Consider the following 21125-nt stretch of genomic DNA (forward strand, 5'->3'; position numbering starts at 1 on the left):
CCTATGAGAAGGCATGAGGTCAGATGGAGGGAAGGGTAAAACAGAGCTTATATTATTTGCAAAACAGTTTCTGTGGAGAACATCAGCGAGCTCGTAGTGTTAACTGGCTGTTTGGGAAACCAGGTGAGGAGAGCTTAAATCTGTGATAAGTTCAGTGAGTATAAACAGACTAGAAAAATTAGCAGATGAAGAAACTGTGATGGGAAGAAAATGTTCAGAGCTTTTTCTTGAAGTTCTGCTATGATCTTTTCTTCTTCTCTCCAGCCACCAAAGAGATCATCCTTATTTCTGAAGGTGCAGTGGGAAGGAATGGCAGCACAACCTTAAACATAGAAATTCCTTGATTGGGGAATCATTTCATATTGTGAGAAATATATATATTTTTTTTCCATGAAAAATACCTCTAAGTCTTAAAAAGCATATGGTTGTGAAAATGGGCTGACAAGACCAGAATTTGGACCAAAAATAATGGCACATTTACTAGGAAAAACACACAAATCCCATTGCTACTGAAGAATGCACTTGATATCATCAGTCTTGAAACATTGATGCTTGTTTTATATTGAAACAAGCTCTTTTGCTCTCAGTCTTGCAATGTGTTTGTAAAGTATTACAGTGAATGTTAACTTTGTGTGTTTTCTGTCTTTCGATTTTTCTTTTTCTTACTGCAATTTCATCTGATCGCTGCTGCTTCACTTCTCCTTTGTATGATGTTAAATACTTATTAGCTGTCAATATCTGCTTCTAAAAGGGAATTGTTGATGTTTTTTATTTACAAGTTTCAATTTACTGAATAAATACTGCCTATTTATATTTATTTATTTATTTATTTTACAGGAGAGCATTATCAGTGACAAAATGGCTAGGAAATTTTCGTTTTGCTTTCCTGTACCAAAGAGTGTGTTTCTTTCTGTTGTGGAAAGCCAACTTAAAAAAAGAGTTTCAATTCTGTTTATGAGTTTATTTTACATAACAATATAATTTTCCAGCCCCAGAAGCTGGATAAGATTCCAAATTTGAGTATTGCCATCAAAACACAAAGAAAAGTAGTTCTCCTTTCCATGTTCCTATTGCATTTGTTCATAAACAAAAAACGCCTCTGTTCCCTACCAATCAAACCAATAAGGCTTCTATGTGCAAGACAGCAAAAGAGATTGTTTTAAATGTAGCTGACTTCCTGTAAGTCTTATTTCCTTTGACTAAGAATGTTTTCCTGTTAGAAATATAATACTACAGAAAATATTTATCATTTATTTGCTAAGAATTTATTTGAATGCAATATTACTTTTGATAAAAGATACAAGATCATTAAAAAAGCAAAAAAATCTTGAAAAAAATTTTTACAGTGCAAGAACAACCTTTGAATGAATGGCAACCATCCACATCTCTCCAAGCTAATCTTCATTTGGATTTCTTATGGTGAATCTCCTTCATAAGATAAAAACAACATTGACTATACTTATGTAATACTTGGCTAGTGATTGTTCTGTAATTTAAGTAATTTCAAAGGATTTGATTTCATTTATTACTATCATGTAAAAATAATACTTGCAATGATATGAATGGTAAAGTGTTCTGTATTCCATTTGTGAACTCTACAACAAGCCCATTTATTAGAACTTTTTCATGTCTTCATCAAACTCGCTTTCCAGGAACTTTGAACACTGTCACAGAGGCTTTAAACGGCCAGTTTAAGAGGTAGCTGCTGTCTAAAAATATTTAGTAGATTGAGAATCTGCTACAACATAGTCACAGAAAGAAAGAGTGGAGGAACATGCAGCAGAAATAGCACATGTAAATTATTTCTTGCCCTTCAGATCCCAAATGCCTCCTTTTTTTTTTTCCCTTTCCCATGTGATAATCTGATTTGAAGTACAAACAATACTATGATTGTCTTGATCCTCCACTTATTGTGTTCTCAAGCAGCCATTCTGAGTAGAAAAGCTAGGAGACAAGCACCTGTAGCCAATAGAAGGCAAGATGGTAAGGAAGTGGTGCATGTGTACTAGCAAATTTCTACTAAATTCCCATTAGTCTATTATGCCTTTTCAATCTCATGTCCTAAGCGTCTTTTCTTCATAAAGCTATCAGAAAGCTATGTAGGCTCTATCTTAACAGGAAAACAGCTAGATATTAACTTCTTTGCTTTCCTTCTGCTCACCTTAGTTTTCTCTGCCTTAACTTAAAAGCTCAGTGAAATAAAATGAAATGCCAAATTCTAACTGGGTTCTAGTGACTAAGGCTTTGATAAAGTCCCTCTTCATCTTCCTTTAAGTCACTGATTCCCCAGATGGATGGGGCAGCTGAGTTTTTGCAGGGACTTGGAGATAATATTCAGCTACTTCAGAGAGTTTAGGGACCTACCCATGAAAATTGTTTTTCTGTCCAACTTTTCTAGTAAAAGAGATTGTCGAGGAGGGCCAGAAGCAAATGACTTTTGGACTAGACCTTGACAGCTAGATGGGTGGGATGCCAGTAAATTCAGTTATAGCATGCTGCATGTTAATAATAAAGACAATTTTTGCTACTGTGCTTACAGTTTTTATTTAGAGTGTTTTATAAATAATTTTAGCCTAGGCTAAAGAAGAGGTCATAAAAGTAGAAGAAATAGAAAGTACGAATAAAATATAAGAAAAATGCTCTTAAATATTAAATGCAAAAGGCAGTGGAAAGTGAGGTGAGATGAAGGGGTGGTAAGTGTACTAAGTGCAGGTAAAAAAACAAACCTTCCCATTATTACTGCCATACCTTGTTGCACAATAAAGTAACAAAAAATTCTCATCAGAAGTGCTCTTTTGTTGTTTTACTCATTTCCCACTGCTGCTCATAGATAACAACCGCTTACAAGGAACAGTTTCCAGCCACAGATCTCAATTTTTATTCTTTTCTATATATAGGCGATCAGAGAAGTAGGGAAAAAAAAGTGATACTCGATGTTCTCCTAAAATGCAGTGTTTGTACTGAAATCATGAACTATGCCAATTGGAAAACAGACATTGCTATTGGAAAAAACATGGTGAGACTCTATGTCAAGATAGCTGATTTCTTTTTCAGCCTTTCATAGATAGGGAAACAACCATCATACAGAAAACTGAATACTTCTAAAGATCTGAGCCGTGGATGGGAACCATCTTTTCATTCTGAATTTATGAAGTATCCAGCTTTGTGGAGTACTGCTCCACCTCTGGAAACTCTTGCTTCACTGTGGACTTTTGGAGATTCCTTTCATTGCTGTTGTCAGTTCTGTTCCTTCAAATGGTTGAAGTCGTGGCTTTCTGTTATTTGAAAGTAATTCTGTATTTAATAGATTATCTCCAGAAAACCCTGGCTGCTATGAAAAAATAAGGAAACTGGTGGCTAGCTGCCAAAATATTTGGCATCTGTGAGAATTTAAAATTTTTGCTTGATATATCTTTGGCAAGTGTGGTAGGAAATAGTAACGGTTGACTTGGATTCAGTTTTTTTTTTTAAAGTAATTGATTTGATTTTAAAATAATAGAAAGTGATTTTTATTATTATTGTTTTTTTTTTTTTTTTTAACTTAGGTACACAGGATGCTCACTGTTGCATGGTGGATGGTTGGTCTTCAAACTGTTGTGTGATTAGGAATGTCAATGCAGAGGGCAGATATCCTGAAAACAGGAAAGATATCCAAGATGACATTTGAGAGCTCTTTTATTTGTGGTAAGAAGAAGTTGTACTGCATCTGCTCCAGCAAATGTACATGAATTAAGAAAATTTCTAATGCATGAGAAACTTAAAAATAGCTTTTTTTTTTTCCTGTTCAGAAAATGTAGTTGGTTCCCCGAACCAAAAATAAATGTGAAATATTTCTAAAGACACTTATAAAAATAACTTGTTTATATTTTCTTTATTAGGATCGTGAATTATAAGCAAGACAGAGTCAGTCTTAACTTTTAGTTTGACAAGATGGAGTAGAAAACATAGTGAAATGTGTATATGGTTAGCCAAAAGGTAAAATCTGGAAGCAGTGTTATAAACTGTTCAAGAAAGGAAAGAGAGCAAAAATTTGCCCTGTTCTTCAGTTCTAATGGAGATTGGTTAAAACAAGAGCGTCGGTTAAGTGGCTGCATGATAACACATAATTTATGGAGGGCAAAAAGATCTATCTGTCTGTCATAGTTAATTGAATCCAGGTTGCAAGGCTTTTGCCATAGAGCCAATAATTCTGCATAGATCTACTTCAGCTTTCTTCTCTAGAAATTTACTGCTTCCTCTCCTCATACAAAGGCTGACGCTCTCTGAGGTGTGTGATTTCTGCCGTACAAATTGGCTCCTCTGCATTTCAGAGTTCACGAGCTGAGGTAGGAAGGGAGTCAGCACTTCTTTGGGGTGATGAGGACTTGGAAGGCTTTTAGATAAGCTCAATCGATCCCTTTGATCACTTCTTTAGTTTTGCCAATAGGATTAAGTGTTCCTAGTCACAGCTCACAATAATATCCCTGAGGAGAACTGAACAATCTGAGCTGAGCAGGTTTCTTTCAAACAAATCAGAGCTGGAAACCTCCTTGCATGATGTCCTCCTGGTGAGAAACTTTCGCATTAAACTTTGCCTAAAATTTGTAAAGCCTGCATCTTTGTTCTGTGTCATTAGAATATCTGTAACATTAAGGAACTATGTACTATAGTTAGATTAGCACGATAATGACTCCATTTTTTGAGTATTGACTTCTAGTTTGGTAATAGGCCTGGAAAAAAAAGATATTCATCAGCCAATGTGATGTTCTACTCATTTCCTCTTTATTTCCCCTCATTTTTTCAAGGGTATTAAGGACTGAGTCTCAGAACCAGCAGAACCTTCTTTTCTTGCTGAATCATTTCCAGCAATTTAAGAATTGGTTTTAAGTAGCACCACCTATTAACAAAGGAGCATATATAACGCACTTAGTGGAAAAGCTCCCAGTGGGTTCTTGGACAAGTTCTGTGTTTAATTTTTGTCCTGATGTTAAGTCTCTGAAAACTCTGAAATCAGTTTGCTGAACCTAAGCAGGTAAGCAAGCACATTTCATTCCCTTCTTTATAATTAGTTTGCAGATGCACAGATTTGAAAACCTGAAAACACCTTGGATATGTAGTGCAGGCCATAACATTTCACAAAGCTACTGGTGCATGAAAGTTGTGCTTGTAAATAGTAATATACAGCCACCAAATAACGCAGAATTCCCTGGTGGCTGGATCCTCACTGACTAGATATTCATTGACCTATTTCAAGGCTGAAACTTGTTCATTTTACTTTAGAGCAACAAAGTGTTGCAGTATTTATGAAAAGTTAAAAATGTGTGAATATCCCTTATCCTGGAATACGTGTTGCAGTTCAAGAAGCCTTTATATGTGAAAAAGATTTAACTCATGATTTGATGAGTTTTATTAACCCAATGAGCTATTTTGGCAATAGGATGGTTCTTAAGTGTGCTGGCCTATTTTTTTTCCACAGTTAAGGCAAAAGTTATGCAAGGGTATTTAGAATGTGTCTGAAAGGTCTTCGTGTTATCTCTCTATCATGAAGAACCAATGAACATTTGCTTTTGGCATCAAACATTTGACAGTTATTCATCTCAGGTGCAAGCTAATTTGTTTTGGTAGAGATTTCAGGACTTTGAAAATGAAGACAAGATGGATGGCACCTTTTCTCAGTACTGCTCTATACAGAAACTTTGATTATTCTTTGATCCATAGCCAGAAAGAGTACATCAAACTATGAAATCATTCCAAATGATTTTTTTTTAAAAGTACTGAAGTTGAGCATACTTAATCTGCTTTCTGTTTTCTAACACCTATTTTGCATTCTGTACCTACCAAGTTTATAAGTAGAAATACACGTAAGTGGAATGCTCTGAAAGTAATGCCTCCTGTTTTATTATACTGGTCCACGATAGCAGAAACAGACAGTGATGGTAAGGCAGTGTAGGCTGAACCTTCTCACCAGTATTCCGTTACATGTTGTTTCTGCTTGACAGATGGCAGCAGAGGGGTGGTCTGACAAAATGGCATCTGACACAGAAGTGCGTGTGAAGGTACGTCATGGAATTCCTCTACATGGAAATAAAGGCACTTATTGATATTCATTGATGCTTGCTGAATTTTCTGGAGACCAAATAGTGGATGTGAGCACAGTGAGGTGGTAGATGGTGAAACATTATGAAAAGGTCACCTCTGCTGCTGCAGATTTTTACAATTGCGGCATGCAGACTCTGGTTCTCAGCTGGTGAAAATGCATAGCTAATGGTGATGACTGTGGTGGAAAATAGAGGTTTTTTTAGCTGAGAAATTGCTCTATCAAATAGTGCGTTTTGCTCTTTGTATCTGTTGTAATTTCAATGGTAATAAATAAATAAGAGGCATTACTTTCAGAGCAACCTACATAGGAAAAGCATCGCAGTTATACACTTCATGCACGATGCCAAAGAGACAGTGCCATACTCGTTGTTAGATAGCATCAGCAAACTCAACAGATGTTTTAATGAGAACAACTTCCAATTTTCAATTGCACCAGAAGATGGCAATAGCAATTTCTAGTAATCAATAGTAATAATAATTTCACTGAAGTCAGTGAGAGTTCATGAGGAAAAGAGCATTCAAGATAGTTACTACTCTTTTTTTTTTTTTTTTTTTTTTTTTTTAGTGTCTTGTATTTCTAATTTTCGGCTTCAATCAGAAATTGAAATATGGAGAGTTAAAAGTATGTGTTAAAGTCATATATCCAGAATAATATGGAGTCATTCTGTTTGTAAAAAGAAAGTAAAATAGACTATCTGAAAAATTAATCATTTAAATCGATATTAGCTTAAGGTATACTCTGGTCCATAACTGATACATCAGCTCTAACTCTGCTTTTATTTTCCTCTTCCTTATTTTCAGAAAAGCCATGTAACTGAAATCTACTTAACAGCAAATGTGAGAATCCATCCATATTGCAGTTATTAGAACTTTTAAAACCACAGCAAATTTCAGCTATTTTATCTGTCCATCAAAGAGCTTGTTGAAAAACATCTTGACATTGCAGAACTTGTTCATAAATTCCTCAGAATTTGCTGTGATTTTCCTCGTGGCCATTTTTAGTGCTTGGTGGACTGTCCTCTGTCCTGCAGTAACTTACGGTCCTGACTCCCAGTGAATATGTCTTTTACTCCCCTAGTCATTACTGGGATTACTGTTGGCTTGATAACAGCAGCCTCACTAAAATCTGTTCATTTTTGCTGGTAATTTCTTAATCTGGCATGCTGAGCAATCCTAAAGTGCTGAGCACATCTTTTAACACTATATGAATATTAACTTCATCAAAACCATAACTCAGAACATCTTTCGGCATTAAGAAGTGTCTGGCAGCAGTGTTTACTTAAAATATTTCATCCCCACTGTTTGTTCTTCCTCAAAGCAATCCAGTAAAGCAGCTAAGAGGCAAGGCACATAGGCTTCAGTTTGGTGCTATATGTAGCTTCTGGTCAGCTAAAAGCACAGCCAGGACTTCTTTCCATCTTGCCTATGTATCAGGGTGTGCTTGCTGGCTTCCTTTCACAGGGCTCCAAGCATGTGAGTTCAGGTATTCTCAGTAGGGCGTGGAGTCCTTTGGACACAAAAATCAAACTGCACAAGATGCAGAAAGGCTAAGCAATGCCGAAGTCAGCCATGAGTTTTAAATTTTAATTCAAATTACTTACAGATGTTTTGGGGATGATTTTGTATAAATTATTTAGCTGGCACTATAGGGTACATGTTTCGGAGAAGTACTACTTTGATCTGGTTTATGTATGAATAGCTGGTTTCTTTGCATCAACACTTCCCTGAGCACGTCTGTAAATTAAGCATTCAAATATGTAAGCTCACAGCAGACCATAAAACAGAAATGTTTTAGACTGTGCTGTACCTTTCCACAGGGACTTCACATAATCAAAGTAAAAGTACTAGTGCTGACCCAACTATTTGATTTAAGACTGGGAAAGGGAGAGGGAGACTAGAGGTATCAATGTCAGCAGGCGGTTCATAATCCGAATAAACTTTCAAATGAAAACAATATGGAAAATCTCTGTACCTTAAGGGCAGAACAGCTTTACTGTATAAAGCATTTTATTTGGTCTGTTACGGTTTTCTCTGCAGAACAAAAATATCACTGTCTGCTGGCTTAATGGAGAACAGTTGGATCATAAAAATATCAAATGCATGTATTTGGCAACCACTAATAATCTACACATATTTATGTAACTGCAATTTTTCTTTTGGAATATACCGTCTGGAAATATAGCCTGAGGCTTCCTCAGATCTCCTGGAAAGAATTAGCATTCAGATCACCTCTGCAAAAATATGTTATGTCGAGCAGGTTAATTTTTCCTACATTCTTTGAAGGTTGCTATTATTATTATTTTTAATTATTATTATTCGTTCCTGTATGATCATTTCCTATTACTGTTATTATTGTTATAGCTCTAGTTATTCATAGCTGACACAGATGTTTACATTACATGCAAGCCCTAACATCTGCTTTCCAGTGACCATCAAACTTAAGAGAATTAGTAAATATGGAACGCATTGTGACTATGTTTTGAATGCTTAAAAATGGGAGCATTTAGTATCTGCCTCAGAGCTTTTGGGCCCCAGAGAGAAAGGAAGTTACTAATGAATTTCTGGTTGTTTAGAATGCTTACAGAAAGCAGCGCTATCTAGCTTACAAATTCTGAATTTCCCAATTGCTTAAAATGAAATGTAGGTGTGTGTTAGAATTAACTAAAGCATTTCTTATGAGAATTATTTCTGTTAACGGAGTCACAGGAAACCTCTTCTACAAGGTGAGAGATGCATATCTTTCTTGCATAGTTCATATGTCCTCAGAAGAAACCAATTCTTTGCTGCAATCTAGCTCTAATACTTTTACTTGGTACTATTGTTCCCTAACAGATACAAAACTGCTATGTGACTTACAGATATGATCTTGCCTTTTGTCTAGACAAAACAATAAGCCCAACAATACAGAATCATGTTAGACACCCACTGACTTTATTAAGGTCACTGGCAATATTGCTTTAAATTTCAGTGAAACTATTTTTTTTTCTCTAGAGACTTTTAAATTTGATTTAAAATCTCTAAGTGATTAATATATCTACTAAAAATAATTTGACGTATTTTTTCTTTCTACTATCAGATTTTCTAGCCACTTAGAGCCCTTTCCATAGAAATTGAATTTGATTACTTGCAGCCACTAAAACATCCATTTTATCTAGTACTGTACGTCTAGCCCTTACTTTTTCCACCATAATTTGCTCTTTCACTACAGGCATTTCCTCAAAGATGTAGATTTTATAATTTGAGAATGTGTGTTGGAAAGTTCTAGATAATGAGAATCCACATCAATTTTGGGATATGGAGGGAATTTAATCCTTAAACAGAAAGCAAGAGTATACGAATATCATTGAGAAACTGCAAAGGGTAATGCCTTTATGTTGGTTAAACTAATCAAATAAGTGCAATGGTAAGAATCTGCTCTAATTCTTAGTCAATTCTGATGGACCGCTTACGAAAGTTGCTTGCAAAATCTCAAATTCTGTAGCAATTCTTCAGTTTAAGTGCCCAGTGGTTTAGTAGTTTTTGCAAATAGCATCCAGATCCAGTTGTCTGAGTCTTCCTGCAGTTAATGAATGTTGTCCATTTCTTCCATTTGAGAGAATTATTTTTACCTAGTCTCTTATTTTCTGATCTCGAAGACTGTCCATTTTGTTCTAAAGCTCCAGGAAAAATTTTTTTCTCACTGGTGTTAATTGAGAAGACAGGGGTAGATAAGGAGCACCTGGCCTCATATACATCCATAACATTATAATAACTCATAGAATTTATGAAAACTTTGATGTGTTTTTGACTTTCTGACACCTAAACTTCAGTATAACTGGGGATTTTCATTTAGTTTGAGTGCAGTTGGTGAGGTCTTCTGGGAGGATTATTGAGCTAGAGATCAAAAATACATCCTCACTTAAAAATGGGGCCATATGATGCCCCATTTTAAAAGGCAATCAGACCTGCTCTATCTGGTGTCCCCTGAAAGACAGAAGATTCCTTCAGAGCTGTTTCTCTTTAGAAAGAAACTGCATTCTCCGTGGCTCTTGCGTGCTTTGTTCTGGCTTTTGTGATCTTCACTTTTAGTGTTCCCTGAAAAATATCAGTGTTTCTGTGATTTATAGATCAAAATGCATTCTCTGATGTAGCTGGAGCTTGATCTCTTAACTGCTTTGAAAACTTGAACCAAGGCTTTCAGCTGGTATGGAAACGTGACTGGATGCCAGTTGACGGTTTTCAGCATCAACTTCGTGTTCATCCTAAATCCACAGCCCTGGAAGAAGGAGGCAGTGACAAAGGCACCATAGGCACTACAGATGCCTTTAAGCCATTTTGGCTTTCAGATTTGCCTATGAATTATATGAATAGAATACAGAAGTAAAAACGTCTGAATCAGTGTAATTGCAATCATCCAAAAGAAACATAGCAGATATGTCAGTTGTCTAAGCAATCCAGCACTACAGACATGTCCGGGTAAGGCTAAAGGAAGCAGAGTTCTCTTGACAGTGGACACAAGTTGTTTCTTCCAAATGTACATAAATTGCTGGAATTCTTTGCTTTGCTTTATGCTGTGAGACTTTTGGGATGTTTATTTAAAAATTGATGTTACTGTTTTGTTACTTTGCTTAGGGAGAGAACATTGGAGCACAGTGTTACAGTGGCATATAACTTTCCATTTTGAACTCTAATTTTATGTTTTGCTTTTGTTAGAATTTTGCAATGCAAGATATTCTCTTTAATCAACTGAAACAATATTAATATGTGTAAACACAAAAATATATTTGATTGTATCACATGTAATTGTAGTTAGATTTCGTTAGCACATTCATTCTGTCTGCTTCCAGGAAAAAAAAGAAGAAAAAAAAAGGCTTAATCTTTTGGCTTTGAATGTTAACTTGATATTCAGAGATATAATTTCACATTCATTATATGCACTTCAGTGCACAAGAAGAAAGTATGATACGTAGTAGTGCGCTTAAGTCAGTACAGATCAGATCAATTTTTTGTTTGGTTCCCCCATTTCAAACTATAGTTGAAAACTGGAAAAGGGATGAAATGGGGTAATTACATTTTGTTGAAGATCAACTAGCTGATTCCATGATTATAACCTTTATTAACCTGACAAGGAGGAGTGGAATGGCCAGCAAATCATATGCAGGATTGAAAATGTCAAAGTATGAGCATAGTACCACAATTACCAAAGTACATCAGGTATTATTAGAATTTTGATAGTTCCCTCTTCTGACAAATATGGTAATGAAAATAGAAAATAGACAAAATTGATTTATTTTCATGACAAAGGTAATAACGAGGTGAGATGATTACATCCAATTCGCAGTCTCAAAGTTGTCATTTCCCATTGGACTGGACCACTAATCTTAGTAGCTTAATTAAATCAGTAATAATAATTCCTCCTTCCTATTCCTTTCTGCTTAGAATAGGGAAAACTTAATGGAAAGGCAAGAACATTTCCACAATGAAAGTTGTCTTGAGCTTTGTACTCAAAACCGTGATTAAGCATTTTATTATATACTTTTATCTATGCTCTTAACCACTGATATTTCAGAAATTGAATTAGTCTTCAGAAAAAAACCTTAAGAATTATTAATATTTACCTGAAGACTTATGTTGCATGGGAAAATTTGAAAGGTTTTCTTTTTTTTTTTTTTTTTTTTTTCTAAACTTTATATCATTGTTCTTTTTCTTAGACTGGTAGTAGAATATGTATATTGATGTTTGAAGAAGTGATCAAATAGCAATATTTAGCCTTGATATTATTTATACCGTGAACTTATTAATGCAGCATTTCTGAAAGGTCTTTGTATCTGATATTCCAGTTAAAAATAATATGAAATAGCACTATTCAAAAATTCAGAAATTAAGATTTTATTTAGTCGATTAAAAGCACTCATATTTTTTTACTCTTCTACTGTGGAAATCCAGTAAAAATGAAGCATTCAGTAGGTATTAAAAATCTGTCCACCTCCATTATTTATGCCTATTATTCAGTGGTACCTTCTTCAATACGAAGGACAAAGTACTATAATAGAAGAAATAATAAGTACTAAATATAAGAAATGCATAGACGATCGATAGAGGCTTTCTGATCAAATCTCATAGAGTAGCAGCAACCAATTTGTCTTTGCTTTTTGGAACTGTTTTTATTTTTCTGTCTCCTTTTCTCAGGAGCAAAACTACAAGAGAAGCTTATTTAATTCTATCTGCGATTCTCTGAAACCAGTATGAAGCTATGATTCAAGTTAATGTTGTTAACATCGCCTCTATCTGATTTGAGGTAATCAATGTAATCTTTTTTTTTTTTTTTTTCCAGTGGGTTCCTCTGATAAACTTCAGTCTTTAAGTATAAAAGTAATTTGCAAAATCTCTTAGGTTTTCTATTAGCCATCATAATTACTCTATTTATTAAATAGATTGTTATATCTGAGCATTTTCTCTTAAATTCAACACCTCTTAGAAGCTAGAGACAGGGTTAATAGAAACAACCTTAAAAGACTAAAGTTCTGAGTCACGTTTCTTAAGTAGTAGGTGGCAAAGAGTACATTAGATAATATTATATCATTATCCTCTGTGGATGTTTCTAATGGGATTTCTTACTGACCTTTTTTAGTGCTATTAGACACATCAGCAAAAATCTGGAAGAAAATATATGGACTTATTACTGAGAAAATGTACAAATGGCAGCACAGCTGATTGAACAGTAAATAATTATGAAGCTAGCTCATATATATATATATGTATATATAGGTTTCATTTGGTTTCTTTGGTACTTCTTTTGGGGGGGAAAAAAAAAAAGAAAAAGCTCAGGTTTTAATATGGCCAAATGCAAGATTACAAGGTTGAATGAATGTAGGGCAAATATGAGATGATGTCCTGGAAACACACCACTGGGAAAGGCACCTGGTCTCATGTTGAAGAAAATAGTCAACAGAGCATGGGTTGCACTCATTTTTCGTGCCATGTCAAATGGTTTTCATGTCCTTTCATGACATTAAACCTCAGGTAAGTCCCAAGGAAAAGTCACTGGCTTACCTCTCTGCCCACAGCCTTTGTTTCAGAAATACTGAAGTTATTTATGGCCTGTCTGCCTTGCCTGCCCATTACTGTAAATCTGGATGTGAGCAATGCTGTCATTTGATCCCTTTGATTACTGTTGAAGACACTGGACTTGCCCTGCCATGTCTTTCACCTAGAGATTTTCTTCTGGTAAGCTACTTGCTATTTCCAAAATCTCTACATCAATGTGTGAATATTAGATATAGCCTGAACCCCACTGTGAAATCCAGTGTTTGGGCTGGAACTTTATCTTTTAATTCTTCACAGTTTCAAATGTTCAGGTAAATAAATACAACACAGGTTGTAAGAGTACATCAGAAGTTTAATGATAAACTGAACACAGCTTCCACTTATCTATTAACTTCTTATTTTCCCAGAAGAAACCATGTCTGTCAATATTTGAATGTGACGGGGATGAACAGGAGGAAGAAGTGAAGTCTAATCTCAGCAGATGGTTGTCAAAACTGCACAGAGTGACTGAGAATGTAGAAAGAAATAATAAGAGAGTTTCCCCCATTTTGTTTTTATGTCATGAATAGTGAATAAATCATACATTATAGGCAAATCAAAAGTAGTGAAAACTAGGTGAAGATGAAAAGAACTAAAACAATGTTGCTGAAAAGTATTTTGCTGATAAATGTATGTGATTATTCGCAGACCTTAAATGAATGTTGATATAACGGAAAACAAAAATGGACATATGTATTGTGTTTATGCATTGATAATCTCATCTTGGAGATATTACAAGAATGATTCATGTTGACAAGAAAAGAAGAATGTCTTTCAAGCTGTTACTTAGTTACTGACAAATCAAGTATGTCAATTGGACGCAAAGATGGGCAAAGCAAACTTGTAAGATAGATAGGCTGCTGCAAGTTTTACATCTGGTCATAGCTGGAAATCTAAATGTTAACCCAAACTTTTCTCTCCATTTAAAGACTTCTTATTCATTGAGGTATGCTCTGTGTCTTGACTTGTGCTGGAAAGTCATGGGTTAGAACTATTTTTTTTTATTTGAAAAAGCTAGTAGGTATAGACCTGTGCTATTTATTTCCTGTTTAGTTGGAATGCACACAATAGAAATAGACACTTGAACTAACGAAACAGGTTATGTCTACCAGCCTTTTTGAATAGTGTTTCATTGCTTTACAATATTTTCTGTGTAAATGTGCATATATTGTATTTTGATGCTCATACGTGCAAAAGTCATTCCTTACTGGATTTTTTTATAAACAGGCTAGGACTATGGAAGTGACTTAGTGTCACTACAGAATGTGTTTGTGGTTATAGGGTGACTTAACCTCTCACTTGAGCAAAATTTATCTGGTTCATAGAATGCAGGGACTACAATATGAATTTCAAGTTAAGTGGGTGCCTTTGAATGGTGTTAAATCAAGGATCTTCACTGACTCATTAAGAAATACACTTTACATTAATCATTGTTGTATTATGTTTAGTATATGTAAAATAAATAAAATGTAATTCTACAGTACTTATAATAATAACAAGGTTAAAATTACTTAAAAAACAAATGAAACTGACTTTCTTCCCAGGTCATTTGTGTCTGATTTTTTGCTCTGAAGTGTATGGTTGTTTTTTTTTTGCTTGTTTGTTTGGTTGGTTTTTTGTTTTTTTTTCATTCCTTTTGCCATTCTGAAAGAAGTGTATTTGATCTTGTCTGTTCCCAACAATTTACAATTACAATTGCCTCTTATTCAAAAAGTAAAGAAGCTGCAATTTTTATATATAAGCTTTCTTGTTCAAAAGTCAAAGGTTAATTTGAATACTGAAAATCTGTATACAGCCTTGACAGCTTAACAGGTATTTTGAGTGCTTGTAAACTAATTTATACTAGAAAGAATAAAAATTACAAGGGTTACTAATCTTCATGCTGAAATCATTAAGATAATTACCACCAACTGTTTTATTATCCAACTCTATCAGGGGAAATGTAGTTGCATCCTGCAGCAATGAATGAAAACAGAGTAGGTATGTACCAGTCTACAGTGGAAATGACATATTGAAAAACAGGTACCTGTGCATATGTCTTGTACAGGTACATAAGTTTCCTATTGGTAAACTTAAAAGGTGTGTCTATTAAGTGGAATGCTGTCTCTGAAAGAAGATCTATTATTTCTTAAAACACTGCCATGTCAAGTCTCCTTTTCTGGTACTTTCCACCCATTGCAGTACTGCTGCATCTGATTTACAGATCATCCTCGAGTCACACAAGGTACCCAATTTAAAACTACAACATTTTCGAAATCTATTTGTAATTCTTTTTTTTTTTTAAATACTTGAGTCTTAGAATGGAAATGAAATTTGAGAAAGATACAAAAGTTGTCCTAAAAGAACAAACACTCGCTGTGATCATTCGCATTGAATCTGTCATCACTCTTCCTAGAACTTCTCATGCAAATAGGTTTACAACTGCATATATATTTTTCTAGACTGTTTTCTTTTACAAAGATTAACTTCCCCGGACATTCACTTCTAATTTCTGAAATACCAGAACAGACTTTAAGTATTAAGAGGTTGCTTTGAAAATGGGATAAAAGAAGTCAACTAGTCAACTTTTTCATGTCTTCTCACCGAATTAGAAATAAAAAAAAGTCTACAGGGTAATTTTTTGCTATGTTATGCACCCTTGTTGTGGAAAGACTTAATATCATAATAAAAATGACCTTAACCCATGAAACTGCAGAAGCCAGCTTGGCTGTGACAGTTCGTGTTGCTATATCCTTAACAGGTATAAACTGCCTTTGCTTTGTTGACCTCAATGGCCCTATATGTGCAAAATATGAATCTCATCTGTGAACCTGACCGCCTGAATTAAATTCATTGCAATGTGAACTAACCATCCAGGGACTGTATTTATGCTTCAGATAATCCTGTGCAAATGCACCAAAAAAACATTTCCTGGAAACTCCCCGTTCAGCCTTTTAAAGTGGTCCAATTACTCGGTATTTCATTAAAATTAACCTATTCAGTGAATTAAGGAATGGAAAAAAAAGAACAATTCTGACAAATCATGTTTATGATGTGTATACCACTCAGACACAGGACATACTGTGAGGTCCTGTCTCACTGTAAAGATATTTTTGCCTTAATGAGTAGAATTTAAGCTTTCATTTATACCGAAGAAAGAACATACGATGATGCTCTCACACATATATATGACCATATGAAGCTCTAAAGGATTGTCGAAGATGGAAAACTGGGGTCAGCGTTTTTGGATGGAGCACCTTTCTCGTTTTTATTTCAGCATTGTGTTTGTAAAGGATATGTTCATGTCTGGTGCATTAGACCGATGTAGTGAAGGAACATGTGTAGTTACAGAGAAATCTGACAGATGGGAAGGGCCTGAGGGATCCGAGGTCAGAGGATAACTGATTGCTCATACATTATCTAGTAAAATAAATAAATAATTGGCATTTTAGTCTCTACAAAATCAGTGAAAAGCACATAGATTGCCAGTTAGGGATAATATGTAGATTCCTGAATGCAATTGTTAAGATCATAGAGATAGTATGTTGAGTGATCTATTAACAAACTGGGTATTCAATCCTGCCCAATTTCAACTATTGCATACGAGTCAGAAATTACAACAAAAAGCGGTATGGATTATTACACAGCAATGTATTCACTTTCTGGAAAGAATGATAATACTTCTGAATTAAATGACAATTTGAAAATTTTCCAGTTCTAACAGAATGCCTGTGAAACACTGTCACAAAAAGAAAAAATGAATGCTTCATAGGCATACGAGCTGGATGACCATTTCAAACCTTAAAAACAATGGAAAGACATAATGTTAAAAGTAATCTCTGCCAAATTCTGATCAGTATCAAAAAAATCAGTTCCACAAGTCATATTCTGGGCATATCACAGCTGGGCTGTGGCTTAGGGTTTCCAAGAACAGTTGACTGCCATAGGTGAAGAACAGTATCTTGATAAAAAGTTGTTAAATCAAATTGAAAATTCAGACCTTTCCTTACTTGCTTTTTCAGGTTTGTTTGAATTTTCTTCCCCTTTGAGTGCGGATGGCAAGAGCTGTTTTTACTGATACACAGTGTAATGCCCGTAAGCAGAAGGAAGGGGTAGGTTTCAAGAGAACACATGGATAGTTTTTTGTCTCTCCTGACAAAGAATGTTAAGGATGGTACAAGATGTGGTTCCCATTTGGTAACATAGAAAGGGTCTGAGCAAGTTTTCTGTGTATGAAAATACTTTTTGCACATTTTCTAGTTGCACCCCCACCTTTTTCTTCAAATGCTGTTTGCTAGATCTCTAGTAACGGTAGCAACCTTCACTGCACGGGGATCTGGGGATTCAGTTTCTTGCATCATAAAACTGAAATGTGTTTGCTTAGATTTTTTTTTTTTTTCTTCTAGCATCTGGCATTCAAAAGGCCTGCGCTTGGGGAAATACATTTGCCAGATTCCAGTACACCTATGAGTGGTTCTGCCAAGATTTCAATAGCCTTGAGATTTCTAGGTGCTCAGCTGGGGCAGAATATTATACAGCAAGGGGTGGTTCATTAAAATACAGTTGGAATCCATATCAGTCTTGTATATATATATATATTAAAAAAAAAAAAACATGAATAATACTGTATATACTAGTAGGTATGTCCTCATAGGTAATGCCATTTGCTTCTTGTAGCCTTCAGTGTTAGAGATCTGTTTCTGTTGTTGGCTCAATTCTAGAAAGCTGCAGTACTCGCAGTTCTGAAACCGTGCAACTGTAGTGCACAGTCTGTGCCCACTTAAAGAAGAAATATCATTTCTGCTTCCTTCCGGTGCCCAAAAATATTTTGCCTCAGAAACTCCTGTGAGGGTGACTCATGTATCACAGAATATACAGACTCAGTTGTGATGCCCAAGCTTATTTTAAAGCGTGTGTCACGTTATTTTTGTCCTTGAAATTTGTGGAAAGATTACTGATTTAATTTAGATCAATGCAAAAGCATAAATGTTCTCTTGCTTATGACTCAGAAGCATTCTTTTTAATGAAGACATAATACCAGTAACTTCAATTTGTAATTATTTAAATAATTGTAAGTGTCTTACAAGAAAACTGGATGAATAACTGTTTAAGGATATTACCAAACAATTTCTTTATGTAATCACAACACCTTTGCGTGACAAATAGCAAGATAATTGTATATTGAGTTTTATAAAGTAGTAACTTTGCTCCATTTGAATGGATGGTGCTTTTTATACTGTACTATCCAAAAGAGGTTTAAAGAGGAGAATACAAGAATAAAATCATCATGCTTACTTCCATTATATTTGGCCCTTTTAACAGACATATAGGCCCAATAAGTGCTATTAAAAGATTTAGCTTGAAAGTCTTCAGTATATATTGATGTAAAACATTTTCAATGTAATTTCAACTGCATGTACAATATGTAGGTTGCTCTGAAAGTAATGCAAAACAATGTTCCATTGTTTCCAATACATTGAAGCCAACATTCATCTCCATACACAGTTCGCTGGTCACAATTCACTGATTCCCAAAGATGAGCTGATCAAATGCTCTTCATTTGTTGGTGTTACAGCTGTGAATGGCTGCCTGGAATGTGGCTTGTCTCTCACATAGCTCTCGCCACTGCTGAAACTCACTACCCACCACTTCGTTATGTTCATATCCATTGTTTCATAGTGGATATCACTGTTTCCACACTTCATATGTGTGGTCCCCCATCACATCCTTATCTCCAAATTGGAGTGATGTGGATTTGATGGGTGACCACTCAATGGATAATGGATAAGTGGTTGAAAGGCCGCAGACAGAGGGTGGTCGTCAATGGCTCTATGTCCAGGTGGAGGCCAGTAACGAGCGGTGTCTCCCAGGGGTCTGTCTTGGGACTAGTGCTCTTTAACATGTTTATCAATGACAATGATGTATCGGTGCACCCTCAGCACATTTGCTGACAACACCAGGCTGAGTGGCCAGGTAGAAGGAAGGGATGACATTCAGAGCGACCTTGAGAGGCCCAGGTGAACCTGATGAGATTCAACATGGCAAAGTGCAGAGTTTTGTACTTGGGCTGTAGGAATCCTAGGCATCCATACAGACTGGAAGGAGTGGTCCTTGAGAGCAGCCCTGCAGAGAAGGACTTGGGGGTCCTGATGGATGCAAAACTTACTATGAGCCGGCAGTGTGCTCCTGCGGCTCAGAAAGCAAATAGAATCCTGAGCTCCATCAGCAAAGGGGTGGCCAGCAGGGACAGGGAGGTGATTGTCCCCCTCTACTCTGCTCTTGTGCGGCCCCATCTGCAGTACTGTGTCCAGGTCTGGAGCCTCCAGTACAAAAAAGACAGGGAGCTGTTGGAGAGTGTCCAGAGGAGAGCCACAAAGATGATCAGGGGACTGGAGCACCTCTCCTTTGAGAACAGGCTGAGGGAGTTGGGCTTGTTCAGCCTGGAGAAAAGAAGTCTGCGGGGTGACCTCATTGCATCATTTCAATACCTAAAGAAAGCCTACAGAGAAGAGGGGAATCAACTCTTTGAAAAGGTTGATAACTGCAGGACAAGGGGAAATAGTGTTAAGTTGAGAGGGGAGATTTAGGTTGGATGTTAGGGGGAAATTCTTTACAGAGAGAGTGGTGAAGTTCTGGAACAGGCTGCTCAGAGAGATTGTGGATGCCCCATCCTTGGAGGTGTTCAAGGCATATTGGATGGGCCCTGAGCAGCCTGGTTTAGTATTAAATGTGGAGGTTGGTGGCCCTGCATGTGGCAGTGGGGTTGGAGATTGATGATCCTTGAGGTCCATTCCAACCCTGTGATTCTGTGATTCTGTTCGAACACCATAAACCTTCAGCAAGTATCAGTGAATGTCAATGGATCCAATTTTTTCTACATGGAGGAATTCAGTGAGACACTTTTGCTTCATTTGCACTTCTGTGTCAGCTGCCATTTTGTCAGAATGTCCCTTTGCTGCCATTTCTCACATGTCACCAACACATAACAGGATATTGTCTGGGAGGTTCCACCTCTTCTATCATAGCACCAGCAAAATTTAAATCTTTAGCCTTTCTTGCCCTTTATGCAGAAAGAAATTCAACAAGTTGTTTATGCATATTCTGAGGACATAAAATGTATTTCAGAACTAAAATTGAGTAGGTATAAGGTATGTTGAAGATATTTTGATGTATGCCTGGGACAGTATTTTTAGCATCTATTTTGGAAAATCAAAAATGAGAAAAACAAAGGAAATCTAACTTTCAATAATTTGTGGTTTGTAGTACTATGAGAAATGTATACAGCCATTTTCATAAAGTAAGATTTCTTTTTTGATAATTCAGAAAAGTGCAAACATTAAATTATGTAAAAGCAGATTTCATATTGACAACAAATTAATTTTTCTTTTTGCCAGAGGTATTATAGAGCAAAAATAATATTATACCAAAATTATTTTTCAAAACTCAAACAGTTAAGATGTTGATTTTGCAGACGCTGAATGATGAAATGATCTCTGGGATTTAAAACTGTTTGTTTTCTTGACATTTTAAATACACTTTTAATTGGTAAGAATAACAAAGAATAGCAAAAGCTGCAGATAATATGGCTTATTCTGAGCAAAATCCAGCCTGAAGGTGGGTTTGTCTTTCAAAGAGAAGGAAAAAACAACAATTAAATGATGCTTTCACTTTAGTAGGCTGATTAGAAGCAATTCGAGTGCCTCAAGTGATGTAAAGTTTTAAATCTATTGATTAAATTTGCATCTCTTAATTTAGAAATGATCATCCATGTGGAGTGCAGCCTAAACAGCAGAATCTTTCACTACTTAAGTATTGATTTTTAATATGTCAAATGTAGTAATTAAAATTGATATTTTGCAGATTGCATATTAAATATTAATATTTGCTTGAATTTTATCCAGTGACCTCTGTGATGTTTTGAAGAATTCTATAGGTAATCACATTCCTCCAGTAGACACAGAATGAAAGCAGCAATCTATGAAAACTGTGCCGTATACCATGTA

General features: G+C 35.7%; 1 long non-coding RNA gene across 1 annotated transcript in view; it reads left to right on the forward strand.

Annotated features, from left to right (window-relative positions):
* LOC128084288 (uncharacterized) overlaps nt 1–15335 on the forward strand; it is a 39866-nt gene extending 24531 nt beyond the window's left edge. Inside the window, exons 2-6 of the long non-coding RNA XR_008208437.1 lie at nt 3546–3684; nt 4785–5011; nt 5979–6035; nt 12247–12355; nt 13512–15335. This is a non-coding gene — a long non-coding RNA (uncharacterized LOC128084288). The remainder of the gene's footprint in view (nt 1–3545; nt 3685–4784; nt 5012–5978; nt 6036–12246; nt 12356–13511) is intronic.
* The last annotated feature ends 5790 nt before the right edge of the window (nt 15336–21125 follow it).

This window comes from Tympanuchus pallidicinctus, unplaced genomic scaffold (genome assembly GCF_026119805.1).
Source record: "Tympanuchus pallidicinctus isolate F22 unplaced genomic scaffold, pur_lepc_1.0 scaffold26, whole genome shotgun sequence".
Taxonomy (NCBI): Eukaryota; Metazoa; Chordata; class Aves; order Galliformes; family Phasianidae; genus Tympanuchus; species Tympanuchus pallidicinctus.